Below are 20860 nucleotides of genomic sequence, written 5' to 3'. Positions count from 1 at the left end.
CAATATTTATTGAGGTACCGGTACAGGTGAGCACACACTGGTGATCTGTGGCTGATAATATAGGTGGTTTTTTAAAAAATAGCCCAGCTTTTGCAGGTTCAGATTAGATGTTCTTTCTCATGCGGCTCTTTTAAGCCACATTTATCTGTGGAAAAATGTACGACAAAAAGCAGCGAAAAGACCTTGGCATGGAATGCAGTCAGTTCAGTTCTCATTTAAGGGTGGATCTTGGAAGCAAAGATGTGCACTTTACAGAAGGCACATTGGAGGGTGTTATCAGACATATGCCACTGTGTACAAACTTTAATTTCCTGTGGGAAACTTATTTCTTCATATCATTTTTCATCCCCTATTGCTAAACATTTAATATCCTGCAGCCACCTGCTTCATTTGTAACTAACGCTGCAATCCTATACCCATTTACCAGGGAGTAAGTCTGACTGAACTCAGTGTGATTTACTTCTCAGTAGACATGTATAGGATTGTGTTATGGAAGTGAGCAGGCTCATAAAGCAGGACTGTCTTGATAAATACATACAGCATGCCTTACTAGGTAAACAGGATTGGTGCGTATGTGTCTAATTGCAAAATAATAGACCGAAAATACCTGACATCTCTAAAAGGAGCAGGAATAATCATTCTGGCCCCTCAAGTGATTCCTGTGAAGGACAGCTGCTCTCAATTAGGGCAATGCCCAAATCTGAAAACATTCCTTCTTGACATTTCTGACAAGGTTGCTCTTGTAACACCACCCTGCGGTCGTCAACATTCGTGTCACATCCCCAACCTCCATTGGTGGATGAGATAATGTACATGCTTCCTAGACCTTAGCTTCCTCCTTCCTTTGGAGCCACTGATGTAAATGTGGGAAGTATTCACATAAATAAGGGTACCAATGTGATATGGGTCACCCATACATTATTGTTATTAGGAACCAGCCCCAGAGAGCAGTTTTATGACTGCATCTAGGGATGGCTCACCCATGAGGCAACGTGAGGTGACCACCTTGGGTGGCAGGATCCATAGGGGCAGTGGAAACAGCCTCCAAGAAATGCAATGCCTGCTGCCACTGCCACTTCCGTTTCTCGGCAGCCCTCCCCAACTGCCACTTCTACAGCGGCCTCTTGGCAAATAGGAGGTGCTGCCCACCTTGTTCCTGATGTAGATCTTTATTCCCTCCTTGTTCCTGATATAGATCGTCACCCACCCCTTCCTCTCTGGCGTGGAGGCAACAATTTGTGTTTCACCTCAGGTGGCAAAATGTCTCAGGCCAGCCCTGATGGCATCTCCAGCCCTCCCAGAATGCAGTAGTGATGCAGGTGACCAGAGGTCAAGTGAGTCCTGCTCCCTACACCAACTGGTGCAGGATACAGCTCTTTGTAAAAAATAGCTGGGGTCTTGGAGAAGCAACACTGTAAGAGCACTGATTACACTTAGTGTGGGATTTGCCAATTTTTGGGGGCCTTTGGACAGGTGTAAATCAGAGAAACTATCACTGACATTGTAAGTGTACCACAAAGCTTCCCTGAACTGTAAGCCACCCCATCCCTCTCCCACACACTGCAATTAGACTGGAAAAAAGCTTCTGTTGACCAAAGGGCCCCCCCCCCCATACACCACAGCTAAGACCCTTTACACTGAATCCTACTAGCTACTTACTTCTGGGGTTTATAGGACTGGTTCAGTTACGGTATCTCTTCATTTATGTGTATCCACACAGGAGTGCCTGTATCTGGTCTTCTATTGGCATCTGCATTTCTCCTGTCCTAAAGATAAAGGGAGCCCTCATCAAAGCCACCTACAGAAGATCCTTGTTTGAAGAGCACTGTGTCAGTCAAGACTATATATCAGCTGCATTGATGAATTTCCTCTAGGGAGTCAGTGTGCTCCTTGTGTTTAAATACCCATAATAAAGTTTACTTTCTATTGGTAGGAAGACTGTTAAAATGTCTTGTCTTGTCTTGCCTTGTTCTGTTTTCAAGGCATATCTATCAAGAAGGGTATTTTCTAGATAGTGATATTAACCAGAGTGAATCACCTGAGCTGTCTCTAAGCTCGATATAAATATGGCTATTGGAAACCCCATTAAATGTAGTCGAAACAAGAAATATGTCAAGATGACAACCCTTACTGCAGTGATTTAATCATCGTGTCTATTCAGATCTCTAGTTTCTCAAGAACCCATTTTTTTAAATCTTATCACCTCTTGTTGACATATGCCATATGTTTGCTTATAATGTTTGCGCTTGGAGGTGTGTCAGTGACTCAGTGCTAGGAACAAGGAATTTGCTTCGCACTGGAAGGATTATATCTCACGGGCACACGACTAATATTCCCATTAAGGAGATTGTCACAGATAGGGGAGCTGATAAGAACTGTGGCAGGTCTATTTGCAACGCGGTCCAGGTGCTTTGAAACAACCTATGTCTTGGTATTTTCCCAGCTTGCAATACTTAATTGTATTGCAAATCAAACTCCCTTACTACAATATTCTTCCTTCCTTCATAATGTTGTATACTGTATGTGTCAGTATGTGTTTATGTAACATTGTATACAGGTCAGCCAATTTGGTACCTGTATGAGCAGCATTCATCAGATTAGGCATTCAAAGCCAGTGGCTACTGCCCCATGTGAAATGGCTTACTTATGAGTATACCCAATTAGGCTCACAGTGTTCCTTTTATAGCCATATGCAGCTTGTTTATTTTCTCTTCTTTTTTTCAGATTCTGGCCAAATTACAAGAGTGGCACCACAGGCATTAATGATGGCTTAATCTAGGAACGAGTAATTGCAGTCTGTAATGAGTTTTTCAGTTGAATGTATTTAAATGTGGATTTTGTATGTGGCAGGGGTTTGCCATGAATCTCACTTAGAGACCTTGGGCCCAGAGACACAACCAGATTTGAGGAGGTGTTTCCTGTGTCTCTAGGAACATGTGCATATACATGATTTACGCATTAATCCAAAACCACATGCATGTGAGAGTTGAATCTTTTTGTGTGAGTCAAAACACATGCTGCCATGAAATGCGCCTAAATAATTCTGAAGCTACAATTCATATCTACAACACAGACAATTTCAAATGGAATTTTGTAACAGTGGGGTGAGGGGTTAGAGCCAGTCAGACTAGGCTTTTGACTGGTCCCTCCTCTCAGCCTAACCTACCTCACAGGGTTCTTGTGGACGTTGAATTACTGTGTTTGTTACCTTGAGAAAAAGATGGGTCAGAAGTTGAACAAACAAACAAAAAAGAATAAAGTTCCTCAGATTAAATGTATTTTGTGAGAATAAAAGAGTAAGTAGGGAGCAGAACCTCATGCCTCCCATGCAAACTTCTCAGAGAAAGGCAAGGTGGGAGTGGGGGTTAGAAATCAAATAAATAAACAAACGGCCATTTCTATTTGAAGCTTGTCCTTTCTGCTTTTTAACATATTGTTAACAAGGGTTCCTGAGTACTTCTAAGCAGGGGCACGTGGCTGCTGCTGAAAGGGGGAAAAGGGAAAGCTTCCCCTTTCTCCCCTTTCCGCGGCTTTTTTTCTGTGCGAGGAGCAGGCCAGCGAGGAGGGGGTGTCATGCCAGTGACAAGCGTGACGTCCCCTCCTCGTTGGCCCACCCCTCACGCCAAAAAAAGTCGCTGGGAGGGGGGGGAAAGGGAAGCAGAGCAGGCGCGTTCCAGCGGCTTTTTTTCTGCGCGAGGGGTGGGCCAGTGAGGAGGGGGTGTCATGCCAGCGACAAGTGTGATGCCCCCTCCTCACTGGCCTGCCCCTCACACTGAAAAACAGCTGCTTGAAGGGGGAAAAGGCGGCATGCTCCCGTTTGGGGCCCGCTCGGCGGGGTGGGGTAAGAGGGGGTCGGCCAAAGTGTCATCCCCCTCCCCTGGTACCCGGGGCGGGCCACCGCCCCTGCTTCTAAGCAGTTCTAGATTGTCCTAAGCAGCTTCCTAAGTAGTTGCAGATTTTCAGTGTTGTATACTGGCCCACCTGGCTGCTATAAGGCAGCTTCATATGGGTGGAATTCAACACCGTACTATGCTAATTGTTTCGTAAGCGCAAGCATTTCTGCTTGTCATACGGAATGATCTCCTCTTGTGTGCTGTTCTGGGGGTTCTCCTGACTCTTTTAGACTGGATTTGATGGAGGCTATGGGGTGCCCAGGGGAGAAAAGTGGGGAAAGCTCCATTGCACTAGCGTGGTTCCTTGCACTGTCTTCTGCTAGCACACCTGGTTAGCTGGATCTGACTGTACAATTTCCTTCTCTGAGTTGTAGCAACATGCTCAGCCTGTTTTCCATGCTATGACTCAGCTTCAAGAAGTAACGATTGGTTCTCTATTTGTACCTGCCTTTGAGCATGTACAGGTGAACTTTCTGCTCACCATGGGGGCTTTCAGAGCAGCGGCACCCATAAGGCTCTGCCGTAAGGCTGCTGCTGCGCGCTCCTGTCTGCAGTATAAAGAATACAGTTGCATTGCCATGATAATAGCTGTAAAATGATTGCCTTTCGGTGACTTCTGGGATTTTACAATAATTAATAAGGTAGTATCAGAAGAGGAAAGCAGATCTGCATAGCAACTTGATCAGTTTGGCGGGGACTGCGTGCTGCTTTTCCTCTAGAGAGACAGTTCCGAAAGAGAGAAAGAAAACAAGGCTTAGAAGGCATAAAGAAAACAAACTTAAATTATAGCTGGCACTTGCAAATTGTTCATAAGTATCTAGGAACCGCATACTGACATTTAACTACACTGTCAGTGTTAGGCAATTTGCATTTGTAAAAATTCTGCATAATGAGTTTAAGATGTGAATTGATCCTGTTTTCTTCTTATATGGAGTGCAAGAAAGCACTCTAACCACCTACACGCCCATAAATCAAGGGCAATAGACAAAATGACTAGGAAAGCAAGCAATGTCATTAAGGAAAGTCTTATGAAATGCCACTGCCGCTGCCTCCCCCCCCCCAGCTATTGCCATTGTAGTACAACCATCTGTAATGCTTGGCACTGCTTTTAATCCAAAGGTTAAGTGCTAAGTTAGATCTCACGCTACAACCTTCCAGAGGAGTTAACTACTCAATGCCAATGTTATGAGATCTTCCAGCGCTCTGGGTGTAGTTTTGCATTTGCTATAAACTCTGTTTATCATCAGTGCCATAAAGCCAGTCTTTGCTGTCTGCTTTCCTTTTGCTGGCCCATAGTAGCCCCTAAGCTACACATTACACAAAATTGTTTAACAGTTAAGTTAAACCTTAAGTGAATCATCATAGCTGTCTAAGTGGCAATAGATATTTATCATGAAGCTTTGGTACAGGGGTGGGGAATCGTTTTCTTCCTGAGGGCTACATTTCCTTCTGAACAACTTTCCAAGGTCCACATGCCAGTGGTGGGAGGCAAAAAGTGGGGAGAGCAGCAGAAGTAAATTTTACCCTTGTATGGTTTCTCTCAAATCCACACACTCCTCATGATCCTTGATCTAGACAAGCAAAAGGCATTACACTCGTACCTCGGCTCCCAAACGCCTTGGAAGTCAAACATTCCAGCTCCCGAACAATCAAAAACTGGAAGTAAGTGTTCTGTTTTTTTGAACGTTTTTTTGGAAGCCGAACATCCGGTGCAGCTTCCGCTATTGTTTATGGCACACCTGTGCAATCGGGAACAAATCAGAAGCCGTGCCTTGGTTTCCAAACTTTTCAGAAGTCAAACTGACTTCCAGAACGGATTCCGTTCGACGTCCGAAGTACGTCTGTACTGGACTTTAAGGATACATTCCAGTGAAGTAAAGACACTTTGGATGCAAAGCAGGACTAGTGGGTGTGTGACCTGAGGTGAGGGTGTGTTCCTGAGTGGGGTTCCAAGGAACAGGCAGAGAAGCCTGGAGGAGCCACTGCTTTTACAACCATTTTGCAACATATACTTGCCTGTGAATAAGTCTCAGTAAATTCAATGGGACTTCGTTCTGAATAGGCTTGCATAAGATTCTGCTGAAGGACATGTTCCTTTCCCTTAGCCTCTTCAGTGAGGTAGGCTTGAAACGACCTAGATACACACAGAGACATGGTGCAAATTTCTTTGCTCAAGGCTTTGCCAGTGTTAACAGAACACTGTTTATAATTATACTGGAAGGCAGCTCTGATTCCTCAAAGATTTTTTTTTATTGCCTTTCATTAACTACTACGTTTCCGAGCACAATTCAAAGTGTTGGTGCTGACCTTTAAAGCCCTAAACGGCCTCGGTCCTGTATACCTGAAGGAGCGTCTCCACCCCCATCATTCAGCCCGGACACTGAGATTCTGGCGGTTCCCTCACTGCGAGAAACAAAGCTACAGGGAACCAGGCAGAGGGCCTTCTCGGTAGTGGCGCCCGCCCTGTGGAGCGCCCTCCCGTCACAGGTCAAGGAGATAAACAACTACCTGACATTCAGAAAATACCTGAAGGCAGCCCTTTTCAGGGAAGTTTTTCATGTGTGATATTTTTGTATCTGATTTTTGTTGGAAGCCGCCCAGAGTGGCTGGGGAAATCCAGCCAGATGGGCGGGGTACAAATTATTATTATTATTATTATTATTATTATTATTATTATTATTATTATTTCTATCTGACTATTTTTTTAACCTTATAACATAGAGACAGGTGGTAAAGCCCTTGCATGGTCCGAGCTGTATATTATTATAATTCTTTGTTCACTGCTTTTATAAAATATATTTTCATCATTATCACAACCACATGGTTGATTAGCAATCTCTAAAGCCTGATGTGTCCCCGTCTCCCACAGAAACATGTCAACCCTGAAGCATCTTGGTGCTTGAGATTAAATATCAAAATGGCACCCTTTCGCACAGGGTCTTCTGCTCTAGACCTCAGAGCTAGCAGACCCTCTTCACTCATCCCAGCTGCCTTTGCAAGATCCAATTAAGCTTTAGTGTCTACAAATTTTACACATCTGTGCCAGGCAACCGTCTTCTGCGGGCTCAAAGTCTCTGTCCTTCCACTTGGAATTTGTCAATAAGCCCTGGCTGTGGAGTCCAAGAGTCTGTATGGATAACAAATCCATGTCTTACAAGCAGCAAGCTGGAATGTGTCTTCAAAATACACAGCTGTTGGACAATTCCAGGCTGTATCTTCAAGCATCACCAGGGATGAGGGCTTGATTAACAGAGTGAGGAGAACTACAGATTGCTGTAAACACACACAAACACACCTCACACTCTTCCCCTTTCAAACCAGCATGTCCAAAAGGGATTATCAAAGGAAAGCTTACAACCAAGAATATTAGATAAGTGCATCCTCTTTTGGCAGTTTAGAATACATGAGGCATGCAATATCAGGTAACATTAATCAGAAGAAAACATTATTTGCACGTTGATGACACTCCTGGCTTGGACCGTCCCTCTTTCCCAGTGTCCACTTCCTATTGATTGAGAGTTTCTTTCCTTCTTGCAGATATTGACCAAATTGGATTAGATGACTGTTGTGGATTTCCCTAGGAGATAATATATTTTATGGTGGGTTTTTTTTCCTGCAAATGCATTGCACATTGATTTAGACCAGTATCTTGACACCCTTTACTTACCATATAAGGGCACAATCTTTTGGTCACCAAACCACTGCAAAATGAGGTTTCAGGCATCGGTTTTATTTGTTTTATTTGTTTTTACTGCCTTTGTGAACAACAGTTAATTAGAGGACAAAGAATCACTCTTTGCTATGTGCTTCTGTTCCTCAAATTATTGATCCCAAATTTGAGGATTTCACAATGAGAGATGCACGTTATTAGTTGTATAACTCATTATTAACACATGAAGTTTTTCACTAACACCTAAGCTATACTAATTTATTTTAAAACAAACAAACAAACAAAAACACAAAAAACCATTAACAGCACAGAGGCTGTTATCTTGTCTCTTGAAAAGCTTGTGTTGGACTGTGGACTTTGGTTGCAAAACAAAGTTGCAAATAAGATTGCCATCAAGAGACAGCTCAAAGACACTGTATAGAAATAACCAAGCCCCCACACCCAGACAGCTATATTAAACTTCTCCAATGAAAACTAAAGTGGATAGAGCCAGATATCATAAAGAGTTGAATGCCATATTCCAAAACAATTATGTATGTAAATGGTAGAATGTAAATGGAGCTCAGTACTATGGAGCAAATACTTTACACACTTCAGGTTTCTTTGTCTCAAAAACATGAAATACAGGTAATCTTCAGCTTTGCAGCCACACAACTCTTCTGAAAGATGCTTGGTAGAATATACGTTACCCTATATATTTATGGCATTTAAACTATTTAGGGACAAACTAGATGCAATGTTTCAATGCATCTTTGCTCAATACATCTTAATGAGAACACACATACTTCTCCAGTGTTGCTGTACACATTGGGAGAAAAGTTCCCATTGGCTCCAAGGGAATCTTTCCTCTCCATGAAAACAGCAGCTTTGGAGGAACAATTTTTGGAGGACTACATCAGAGAAGGAAAGTGTTCAGGTCCTCTTCTTTGCCTGCTGTGATCCCAGTGATGATTTTTAGTCCTCTCCCCAGCAGCTGATGAAGAAGAAGAAGAAGAAGAAGAAGAAGAAGAAGAAGAAGAAGAGTTTGGATTTGATATCCCGCTTTTCACTACCCGAAGGAGTCTCAAAGCGGCTAACATTCTCCTTTCCCTTCCTCCCCCACAACAAACACTCTGTGAGGTGAGTGGGGCTGGGAGACTTCAAAGAAGTGTGACTAGCCCAAGGTCACCCAGCAGCTGCATGTGGAGGAGTGGAGACGCGAACCCAGTTCCCCAGATAACGAGTCTACCGCTCTTAACCACTACACCACACTGGCTCTATGATAATCATAGCTGTCAACTTTCCCCATTTTTTAAGGGAAATTCCCTTATTCCGAATAGGATTCCTTGCAAGAAAAGGGAAAAGTTGACAGCTATGCTGATAAATGCATGAAAAAAATTGCCTGTTAAATTAAAATACAAGTTTAAGGTCAATAGTTGTTAGGAGACCCTTTCCCCTCACAGTGCTGCAGTTCCAAGAGTGATTTAGCAACCAACCAATCTCCCCAGGGAACACTGGGAATTATTTCATGTGAGGAGAATAGGGATCTTCTAACAACTCTCAACATCCTTAACAAAAGTATACCTCCCAGGATTCTTAGGTGAAAGCCAATGCTTTTTAGGTGGTCCAATAATGCTTTAAATGTATGGTGCAGATGTGGCCACAGGTTCAAATCCCTGATTAGCCATAAAGCTACCGCACCATTTCTCAGCCCTAGCTATCTCACAGTGTTGTGGCAAGGATAAAATGGAGAGACAGAAGAACCATGTATGTTCATTAGAGGAAGGCTCAGCTTTAAATATAACGAATAAATGATATTTATTATTATTAATTCATTACTCACTTGCTACCTAAGGAAAGAACAATACTTTACAGTGGTACCTCGGTTTAAGAACAGCCCTGTTTACAAACGATTCGGTTTATGAACTCTGCAAAACCAGAAGTAGTGTCCCGGTTTGCGAACTTTACCTCGGTCTAAGAATGGAATCCGAACAGTGGAAGGGCACCGGCGGCAGGAGCCCTCATTAGGGAAAGCGTGCCTTGGTGTAAGAATGGTTTTGGTTTAAGAATGGACTTCCGGAACGGATTAAGTTCGTAACCCGAGGTACCGCTGTATACAATAAAAACACTACAATCCCCCATAAAAGAGACCCAATGAAACAGCAGCAAAAGCTTCAGCAAGGAGCATATACTCAATATGCATCAAATTGCCTGGGAGTAGGGATAAGTATTTTTCTGCCACTGAAAGGATGTAAATGATGGCACCAGGCAGATCTCAATGGGGAGAGCATTTCACAAGCAGGGAGCCACAATTGAACAGACCCTCTCCCTTGTTACCATCTTCCAAACCCCCCTGAAAGGGGGCACCCAGAGGAGGGTCTCAAATGAAGACCAAAGGGTCCAAGTAGAAAGATAATAAGGTGCTAAGGATTATTGTTTTTCTGCTCTGCTTCCCAGAAGCATTTGGCTACCCACAGTTGGAAATAAGCTGCTGGGTGAAGTAGACCTTTGCTCTGATATTCTTAGGAAAAAGCAAATCTTCCCATGCAAAAGAAGCAGGTGTCAAAAACTCACTTGCATGAAACGTTTGAGGAAGTGATTTGAAACAAAGGCTGTAATTGTAATGTATGTCGCACCACTAAGTGCATTTTCACGCACACAGTCTTGTCTGGCACAGCAGGAATTGTAAGGAGGGAAACTTTTGACTAGCACAAAAAGGTTATTTAAAATGGAGCAAAAGCCCAGAAAACAAAAGAAAAGCCTTCACAGTGGATATGATCTCTTTAATGCAGCAAAACAATACAATGAACAGGCCAGTAAACAGAGCAGCACTTAATCCTCTTTCCAAAGCTGGAGGGCTCAGCAGGCAACAATACCACTCTAGTTTGGTTGGTGATTTTTTTTAAGCACTGAAGTGTTTTGCACAAAATTGCATCATGGATGGCTGCTGAGAGTGCTGGATATTGGCGCAGGTCCAAAAGACGCTCTGTAAAAGCATCTTGCTGAGAAAGATGCCGCAGGACATTGACAGAAGGTGACACCCAAAAAGTGGCTGAGGAGACATAGACGTCCTCATGGAGCAAGATCAGAAACAGCCAATGAGAAAACCCAACCAACAGCAGCCCTGATCTTAAGCATATTTATTGAGATGTCCCACTAGAGCCTACTTTCAAGTAAATGTGGGCAAGACTGGAGCCTTGGACTGATTCCGTACCTTCTTAAAGAAAAGGCCTGTAGCTCAGTTGTAGAATACCTGTTTTGCAGGAGAAGAAGGTCTCAGGTTCAATCTTTGGTATCTCCAGGTAGGGTTGGGAAAGATTCATTGTCTGAAACCTTAGAGAGCCACTGTCAGTCTGCATAGACTGCACTAAACAAGACAGGTAAGAAACGGCTTGATTCCATGTGAGGCAGCTCCCTATGTTCCTAATCTTTTGGCCTTGAAGGATTGCTTCACATTTGCCAGAGATGGCTTCCCAGGAGCCATGAAGCTGTGTCAACATTCACAACAGGGGTCCACACTCAATTAATTGTGAAACTGTCCAATGAAGCAGTTTAACTGTTTCCCTCCTGCTATTTCCCCACTGGAAATGGTTTATCTGAAACTGCTCTTTGGAGCAAATAGTAGTCAGAAAAGGGATTTTCAGTGGAAAAATAGCATGGGGGAAATAGTTTAACTTCTTTCACCCACTGCATGGTTCTGATTGTGATGGGAGGGTGTCCATGGGTGTCCATCTTGTTACTGTATTAAAAAAGCAGAGAATCCCAGAGGTTCAAAGGTGTGGTCAGTGCCACATCCAGTTTAATCCTGAGCATGGTGCTAATTTGGAAAGACTGTGATAGAAGCACGGAAAATTCAGGCCTCACATAAAGGATACATAGAAGTTCATATCAGTGTTATGAGAATGTAATTACTGGCCTCAATTTTTATGTAAAATTAATTTGCTTCTTGTTTTCCGTGTTCCTAAAGCCTGCTGCAGCATCTAAACCCTCTCTTATTACTCTGGATTTTGTACTAGCTTCATTTGTTGTTGTGTGTGCTGCTGTTCTCTTTGGAATTAAGAAATTGTAGAACGAAGAAAGCCAGCTGGCTTTGAATGCTTTCACTTTCTTTGATTTGTCTTAATCCCCTTCCTTTTTTTTTTCCAGGCCAGACTCCTTGTTCCTTCGAAACACAGTTGGAGTCTTTTGAATTAACGTCTACTGTCTTCTTGAATTATCATTGCCATTAACTTGGTTCTATTTAAAATGAGGGGAAATAGTTTTTATCCTGCACCTTGCTATATTCTCCCCACACTGTGTATTTCATGGCCGTCTTCCAGCCCTTGAACCCTTCAATGGCACTTATGCCATGAATGACACATTTCCCCAGTTAGGAGTGTAGCTTGTTTCATGTGTACATTTTTGTATGTTTTGCTTACATATATTACGTTAGAAAATCATGAAATCTTTGGTTTTAAACTATTTTTTAAACAACAACAACAACAACAACAACAAATGGACAGATTGTTTTTCATACTAGTCATCACTTCTTGCATTGTGCCATTAGAGGGCAAAACTTTTCACTCTGATTTGCTATAATGGCCCTAAAAAATTGATTTAAAAGCAAGTCCCATTGATTGTAATGGATTTTTTTGAGAAGCTGAAACATGTCATTTTTCACCTACCACCCTCTCCCACCTATTATGGAATGTTCATTAACATTCCAACTTCCGAGGGGATATTTGAAGTTTGGTTGAGGGGGGAAATCTCATGGAAAAAAGGGGGCAGAAATGACTTTTTAATAGATGTTCAAAAATGTCTGATAATCTAATCCTGTAGCTATTAGTGCTCACCACTACTGCAAAGTTAATGTGCTCTGGATCCTATGCTACCCCAGCAGCGAACCCCCAATGCACAATAATAGAAGGAACAAGGTCTGACATAGCAATTGGAAAAAAGAATAAAATATTATGATGATAAAAAAGAGCTGACATGGCAACAGTGATACTCACTCCCACAAAGACCCTGGCACCAATGCTGACACTCATCAGTCATGATGACACTCACATGGGCAGTCCACTCTCACAGAGTGCATTCTCTTTGGAAACAATAAAAAAATTGAACTGAATGAGATCAATTTTGTTGACTTTTTATTCATTACAAAATGAATGCCATCAGGAACAAATGGGTATGAATGGGGTTAATCTGATTCCCTTGTTCATACCAACTGGCTGCTTATTCAGAGGGGCTCAACTAATCTGGCCACAGGGACACTCACCATAGTTGGCTGCATTCTGATGGTAATCATTTTTGCAGAGGCAAAAGTGGGGGCATTGGGTGGCTGTTTTGGGAACAGTCTAGTAAGGTGGTAGGCCAGGGTTTGCTAAAAAAGGTAGTGGCAGCAGTGGCTCTTGCTGGTTGCCACACTGATCCCTTCAAATATGTAGTGTCATTCCAAAGGGTGGCATTGTGTGGAACAATGGTGTTCAGCAAACTGCTGATAGGAGTACTGTTGCTGTTTGTGGCAGCAGCAAACCCACATTGTTGGTTTTTTTAGAAAGGAAAAGACTGTTGCTGTTGATGCAACTTTTCCTAATAAGCTCTTACCCTGAAAAAGTTGCAACACCCCCCTAAGTTTTTGCTGAAAATGTTCCATCAAGAACATTTGACTCAGTGCTCCATTTTTACTAGGTACAGCTCTCTTCCGGTACAAAATATATAACCATCTATGACTTTCAGGAACAGAATCTGATTGCCAAAATCTGCAACCTGCAGTGTACAGCAAAAGACTCTGATGAGGCTGAAGTTGAGGCTACTTTTTTGTGGCAGAACCAGGATTTTATTCAGGACTAGGCAACGGATTCCTGCCACCATCCTCTGATACAGATGATGACTCCTCTGCAGTAGCTCTGTCACCCCAATCTTGCAGAAGCCAAAGACAACAAAATAAGGCAAGGGGCCTTTAACCCAACAGGAAACTCCTCCAGAGTAGTGGAGGACATGCACTCCATTTCTTGTCAGTCCATACAGTCGTACCTTGTGTTGCGAACGCTGCGGGTGGTGCTCGGCATGGGATACGAACGCGCCGAACCCAGAATTACCGGACCGGGTTACTTCGGGGTTTGTCGGTTCGCACATGCGCAGACGTGCAAAATGACGTCACGCACATGTGCAGAAGCATCGAATTGCGCAGTGAGCATGTGCAGATTTGGCGCTTCAGGATGCGGCCTTTTCATGTTACAAATGGGGCTCCGGAACGGATCCTGTTCATAACCAGAGGTATGCCTGTACAAGGCTTCAGTTGGCTCTAGCTCTCTGCAGAGATGACATCTACTGTAGCTGCGTCATGGAGAGATTACTACAGCTAGCGGGGTCTCATTGGAGCTCTCCAAGGTCCTGTTCTTGTCTGCTCTGTACTTTGACTTGATTCAGATTGGACACTGCCCACTTTCTGTCCGAGCCTCAATCTTGCAAAAAACTTGTATAAATGTGGTCTGCTCCTTCTTCCTACCTTCATTCACAATGCACCTCCTTCTCTTGCAATGGAGTTGTTCAGCTAGTATAAAGCATTCACTGGTTCAGCCTTCCTTCAATGCACTGTTATCACCAATTGCAGTCGGCAGGGCAGGGCAGGGTGGTGCTGCTTACCTGGCTTCCCAATGCCAGGGTCACTGCTGGTTACTTGGAGGGCAAGGGGTAAGATAGCAGGGAGGCAGTGCAGGTGCAGTGGCAGAGCCACTCAGATGCTCTGCTGCTGCACCTGCACCATGCTGACCCCTCCACTTTGTTGTTGTTTAGTCATCTTAGTCATGTTCAACTCTCCGTGACCCCTTGAACCAGAGCATGCCTTGGATACTCTCACTTTCTTCTCAGAGCTTATCTTTTTTTTTTTTTTTTTGTCCATGGAGTTTTCTTGGCAAAATACTGTAGTGGTTTGCCAGTTCCTTCTCCAGGTGGATCACATTTAGTCTAAACACTCGGCTGTGACCTGTCCATCTTGGGTGGCCCTTCATGGCATAGCTCATAGCTTCTTGGAGTTATTCAAGCCCCTTTGCCATGACAAGGCAGTGATCCATGAAGGGGGACCCCTCCACTACCTCCCCGCTATTGGTAACAACCTCAGCAATGGGAAGCCAGATAAACAGTGCTGCTCCACCATGCCCTGCCCCACTGACTGTTATTGGTAATCACTACGCTGGTCTATACCATGCTGCCACACTGGCATATTCTTCCAGCATAAGTTCAGTTGGTGTGGTTTGCCAGCCAGTCTGTAAACTGGATGACAGGAGTGGAAAACATCAACACTGACACTCTTCTTGCAACCTGTAAGCCAAGGAAGCAGCTGTCCAACTTACAGTTCAACACACTCCTGTGAGGATTGTACGGACCTCAGGATTCTTTCATGGGATTATGGGATCTGAATTACTTTTTAAATCATTTTTTATTTTAAATGTTTAAAATGTAACCATCGCCTCTGCTATACCATCATATGTTTATTTTACCCCAACTATTCAATGAATTGGTGTAATATTCAAAAAAAGAGACACTGGATACCCCATGAGAATCTAATCCTGTCCCCATACCCACAGGTGGTCCCTGCAATGTAGAGGATATGGGTAAAAACTTTATCTTGTGTGGTATATACCAGGAGCCCGTAAGCTTACTCTTACCCAGTTCATCTCCAAAATGTGATTTACTGTACTAATTAGAAATGGTTGGGAGTGTAATCCATTCACAGAGACAGGAGAAAAACAGATGTATGCATGTTGCCTCGTGTTTATTGCATCCTGCTTAATGGTTTCAGTGACTGTTTCCTTGACATGTGCAGTGAGGCTTGTAAGTAGTTTGTTTATGTGCATGCATTAAGTGACAGCATCTTTACACGGAGGGGTTTGAGATGGTTTCCTGGTGATCTGAAAAAAGATCCAGGGGGGGAAAAGATTGCTAAGGAGTAAGCTGCCTTGCTGATAAAGGAAAGTGTTCAGTCGAAACATGAAATATCTGCAACAGCTGTTCTAGCATTTCTTTAAAAAAAAAAACTGTCTCCGTTACTGCCATGGGAGAAATGCTGGAAGCATCCAAGGTATGCTGCCACTATTTATATATGATCTCAAGTCTCAAGAGAATACATTCTTCAGGATAAACCTGAAGCTTTAAATCAGGCCAACATATGCAGGCAGACCTTATTGGCCTCAAACCTGTGAATGCTGAAGTGTGATAGCATCAAGTAGCAAAATAAATCCAAAGGTACAAAGTTCTTTTACTGAAAGAGGGAGGGAGGGAGGGAGGGGAACAGCATCTTTGCAAGTACAGGGCAACCTCATTTATCTGAGCAGATTGAGGACAAAAGTTTGTGTTAAATGGAGTGCTATTTATTTAAACAGTGTCATGTTGCATTTGGACAATATGGTATATCAGGTGACTGATCTTTGGATAATAGAGGAGGGTCCTATGGTTCTACAAGTTCTCCCCCTCCCACCTTCAAATTAAAAAGCTGTGTAAACCTTGCAAATGATGTGTGTGAGAGAGGGGGGGGGGAGAGAGAGAAGTAAAGGCAACTGGATGGTATCAGGATGTGTATTTCTGCCCAAGACATCAACAACTTGTATACTATCACCCAGCTAAAGGAGGGGAGTGTATGAAGACCAGCTAGATTGGCAAAGATGCCTCTTTACACCAATAGGTCGGAAGATATCAGGTGGTATTCTCCAATCCACATAAAAGCTTCTGGCTCAGATTTCACTTTCAGAGCAACTAAATGTGTGTTACATTAGCTATGTAGTTATGTGTCAGGAACTACTTGGAAATGCCCCATGTGGTGAGCTACATATCTTTTCTCAAGGAAGAACCTTCCAGGTGTGGCCTGGCTCCACCCACCCAGACAGGCCATTGGGTCCTGCTGAGCAGGAAGGAATATGTAAGGACTTCCTGTGGCTTGCTCATTCAATTTAGTCTCCCTGAGTTTTATTGTATCTTGTATGCCTGATCTTGTTTTAATGCTTACACACACACACACACACACACACACACGTTGCATATTTAAGATGGAGGAAGTAGAGAGAAAGAAAAAATAAAATGGTTATAAATAAAATAAAAAACATGAAAGAAAAAAATGGAATACCACCATCAACTCATATTAAGAACACATAACCATTAGTACATCCATCTTAGGTTAAGCATACAGGTACTATAGGTTAATATAAACTCTCCAAATATTGCAATGGGAATCTGGTAGCCAGGATGGTGAGGTCCTCAGAATATTGTGTGATAGGTGGTGAGTATTTATCCTTCCAGGCTAGAAAAACAAGTCTCTTAGAGGCTGAGTACACAGAATCCACTTTTGTTTCCTAGCTGTTAGTCCCCATACTATGGGCACACAATTTTAAATTACATGTACACCTGTAAATATCAAGGATTCTGCCAATACAAAATTAATATGGGCATCAACTTAAAATAAAAAAAAAATACAATTGGAAAACCCCACATCATATGGCTCAATGAGGCATTTTCAGCATTACACCTCCCATATGAGTAATGGCAGAAGAGACACTGGTGCACTCTGCTAAAGCTCTGGTAGTTCCCAAAGATGCCAGGCTCTGGTGCCAGTCCTGAGAGAGAAAGTATGGCAGAAGACCTTGGGGAAAGCATTGTGTAGTATTGGCACTGCCACTATGGAGGCCTTTTTTGTTTGTGTGTTTACCAGCATCTAATCTTACATGGGACAGGTAAATACAATATTATGATGGGTAAATACAACAGAAAAGAATCCAAGCAAAATATCGTGACAGAACCCCTGGTATGTCAAACTGAGAATGTAGTAGAATGTGTGGTTCTCATAGAAGAGGTTTTTGTCTGCAAGGTCAACAGATGGTATCTCAACTAGATATGTTGGTTTTCACAGACCTTTTATGACCTAGAAAGGCATTTCTGAAAGACAATTTCCATACTCGGTGGCAGGTGAAAAGAATATCTACCTAGCTGCCACTACCATGGCATAGTCTTTCAAAAACCGATCTGTCCTACAGCCCACCTGAACATGTGTGCTGTAATCATCCTCCTAGTGTCTTAATCTGCATCAAATGTATCTTCTTGTTGTTGGCATTTGTCTGCCTTAAGAGACAATGGAGTGTGCCTCCAGGGGTGAAGTCAAACCACTGTGTTAGCAGCACCGAAGTGACCTCCCCAGGGTGCAAGCCTGGGCAGGGTATATGAAGATCCTGGGCTGCCAAGACATCAGCCTCACTGATGTGGTCCAAAGGAAAGCAGAGCAATACTTTGGCACCAGCTTGGCTGCAGGAGTTGCCAGAAGGAAGCATACAAGGTGCTTTCCAACCGTCTTAAAGGGACCCCTGACAATTAAATCCAGTCGCGAATGACTGTGGGGTTGCAGTGCTCATCTCGCTTTACTGGCCGAGGGAGCCAGCAGACAGCTTCCGGGTCATGTGGCCAGCTTGACTAAGCCGCTTCTGGCGAAACCAGAGCAGCACACAGAAACGCTGTTTACCTTCCCGCCGGAGCGGTACCTATTTATCTACTTGCAATTTGACGTGCTTTCGAACTGCTAGGTTGGCAGAAGCAGGGGCCGAACCTCAGGAGCTCACCCCATTGCGGGGATTCGAACCACTGACCTTCTGCTCGGAAAGCCCTAGGCTCAGTGGTTTAGACCACAGCGCCACCTGCGTCCCTCCAACTGTCTTAGGTTGTGTCAAATAAACATAAATGAACTATCCTTCGTTGCTGAAGTAGTGGGAAGCATTCTTTGTGGAGCAACTGTGTTGATGGCCAAGGTTATCTTGCTGCTCTGCAAGTCAGTCAGATCATCAGCAAAATGAGGTGTCAGACACCAGAGGAAGTTCTGAAATCCAATAGACTCCATGAGTTAAAAGGGCATTGAGTAGGTAATTATGTTGTTGTTTTTAAGTAGACCTAGTACATCAGTTGCCCTCTGGAAATATAACAAGACTCTTTCACTTTGGAACATGGCCACATTACTTACATTTTTCCCTTTCAAAGCCAACAACAAAAAAGAGGAATTTCCCATGGCTGGAGTGAACTGGTGGAACAATGGCTGATTATGGGCTAAATATACTACACTGCTTTTTTTTTTAAGCTTGGAGGTGTGCCTGTACCTGGTTTCCACGTACCTGTTGCTGGAATGTTTTGTTTAATATATGGAAAGGTCAGAGGAGAGAGAAGAACAAACACAAAGGCAGTAATAGGTATTGTCCAAGAGGCAGAAACAAAGCTTGCTTTGTAAGAGTATCTGATGACGGCATATGGGCAGGGTGTGCGACAGGCACTGTGATGGCTTTGTTGCCCTTAGCCTGAACATGTGATATTTCACGTTTTTCAAGAGTACATTTATTTTAAAGGGAGGGGTTATTTTTGTTTTGTGGGGTCTCTGAAGGAGTAGAGAAGGTGCGGGGTCACACCTGTTGTTTTTGGACATGTCAGAAAATTTATGTGTCTGTAGCCTTGGGGATTGAATGGCATAGATGCTGGAACCCTAAAGAAGAAGAAGGGGGGGGGGAACCTTCAATCTGAACAGTTGCCAGAGCCCTTTGTGTCAGCTGCAACATTTTAGCAAAGCAATGCCATACTTCAAACTCTTAAAGAGACGAGCATAGGGGGAACTATGGTTTATTTTGTGAACATCCACTTTGAAAGATGTAACAAAATAAAAAATAAAAAAATCCTTCGTAGCATCTTAGAGACCAACTAAGTTTGTTCTTGGTATGAGCTTTTGTGTGCACGCACACTTCTTCACACAAAAGCTCATACCAAGAACAAACTTAGTTGGTCTCTAGGGTGCTACTGGAAGGAATTTTTTTTTATTTTGTTTTGACTATGGCAGACCAACACGGCTACCTACCTGTATTTGAAAGATGTAGTTTGTGCGATCCATGACCACCATGTGTGTATGTGGGAATATTTGAAGTTGTGGTGGGAGAACTGCAACAGAAGGCTTGAAGACTGCTAGTGGGTTAAGTACAGTAACAGCTGAAGAAAAAGCACTCTTGAAATTGCTGGTTATTTGGAGTAGAAATCATTTCAAAGATAGGTGTGAATATTGTGGGTGAGAAGAAGAGTTCACTGCAATTCTCAAACTGAGAACATTTGCGAATTAGTCAAGCACTGACTTGACCTAGGACACTGTCCTTCAACCCTGGGTTGTTGCACTACAAACTTCATCATCCCCAGCCAGCTTAGCCAACGGGCACAGGGATACTGGAAGTTGAATTTCAACAGCTTCTATGGACTAATGTTTGAATCACACTGACCTGTTATCTAATTCTAGATGTGTAGGTGTGAGTGCTGGCCAAGAAGACAGCCTTCATGGGCACTCCACCATTATCAACAGCTGCTGCTGCTCCCCTTTTTCATCATTGCTATCCTCTGCTTGCTTGCCAAACAGAATCTGTGAGCAAGCAGGGAGTGACATCTACTGCTCATCATCACTGTCACTATTGTCAGGGGCAGAGCAAGAGGCAGTGGGACAAACAGATCAAAAAGGTGAAGAGGAGAAGCAGATCCAGAGAGCTCTTGTTAGCAGACCTGCTGCTGGACTGTGAGCCCTCAACAGATGCCTGACCATTCTGACTGTAGAACCTCTGTAGAGTGCAAGAGATATCTTGCATGTTCTTTGATGCACTTTCTTATTTGCATCAAATAAGAAAACTCAGGCCATTGCTCATTGTCAAGCCTGTGATTCTCATACACTTCACCTTTCAAATATGTAGGATGGAGCCAAGCTGTCTAGACATGTGAGTTAAGATGAGACCTAGCGGTAAACCAAGTCAGGCAACTTCAAGCTTCTGCTTTTAAGTATTATATACAACAACAAAAAACCAATCCACATCCAGGTTGATAGCCAACATATTCAGAATAGACCCATTGAAATCAATGGATTTGAGTAACTTAGAGTTTCATTGTTTTAAAAGGGTCTACTATGGGTAAGAGCTAGTCGAATCAAGTGAGTAAAGAACAAGAACACAGAGATTTTCTCACCTAGGACTATTACAGCATCTATTGATGAAGGAGAAACTTATGACCTGATCCTGATGAAAAGCTACATCTTGAACTACGCTTCTTAAAGATGAGTTCTAGGGGTGCAGAGGGATCAGTATCCAATTGGAGGGGATCTTGGAGTTTTGCTCAGTGTAGTGTGTAGGCATGAAACAGGTGAGGGAAATATCTGGAAGAGATTTCTTCCTTTTTGCCAGATAGGATTTGAGTATTCACACAAGCTGCATATATAGTTGCTTTCTTTGGGGGTTACAGATGAAAAGAGTCTTTGGAGAGAGATGGGGCAATTCTGGAGGGTGGAGTGGAAACTAGC

Source organism: Lacerta agilis, chromosome 4 (assembly GCF_009819535.1).
Source record: "Lacerta agilis isolate rLacAgi1 chromosome 4, rLacAgi1.pri, whole genome shotgun sequence".
In the NCBI taxonomy this organism is placed as follows: domain Eukaryota; kingdom Metazoa; phylum Chordata; class Lepidosauria; order Squamata; family Lacertidae; genus Lacerta; species Lacerta agilis.
The sequence above is the reverse complement of the archived record's forward strand: the minus strand, read 5'-3'. Positions refer to the sequence as shown.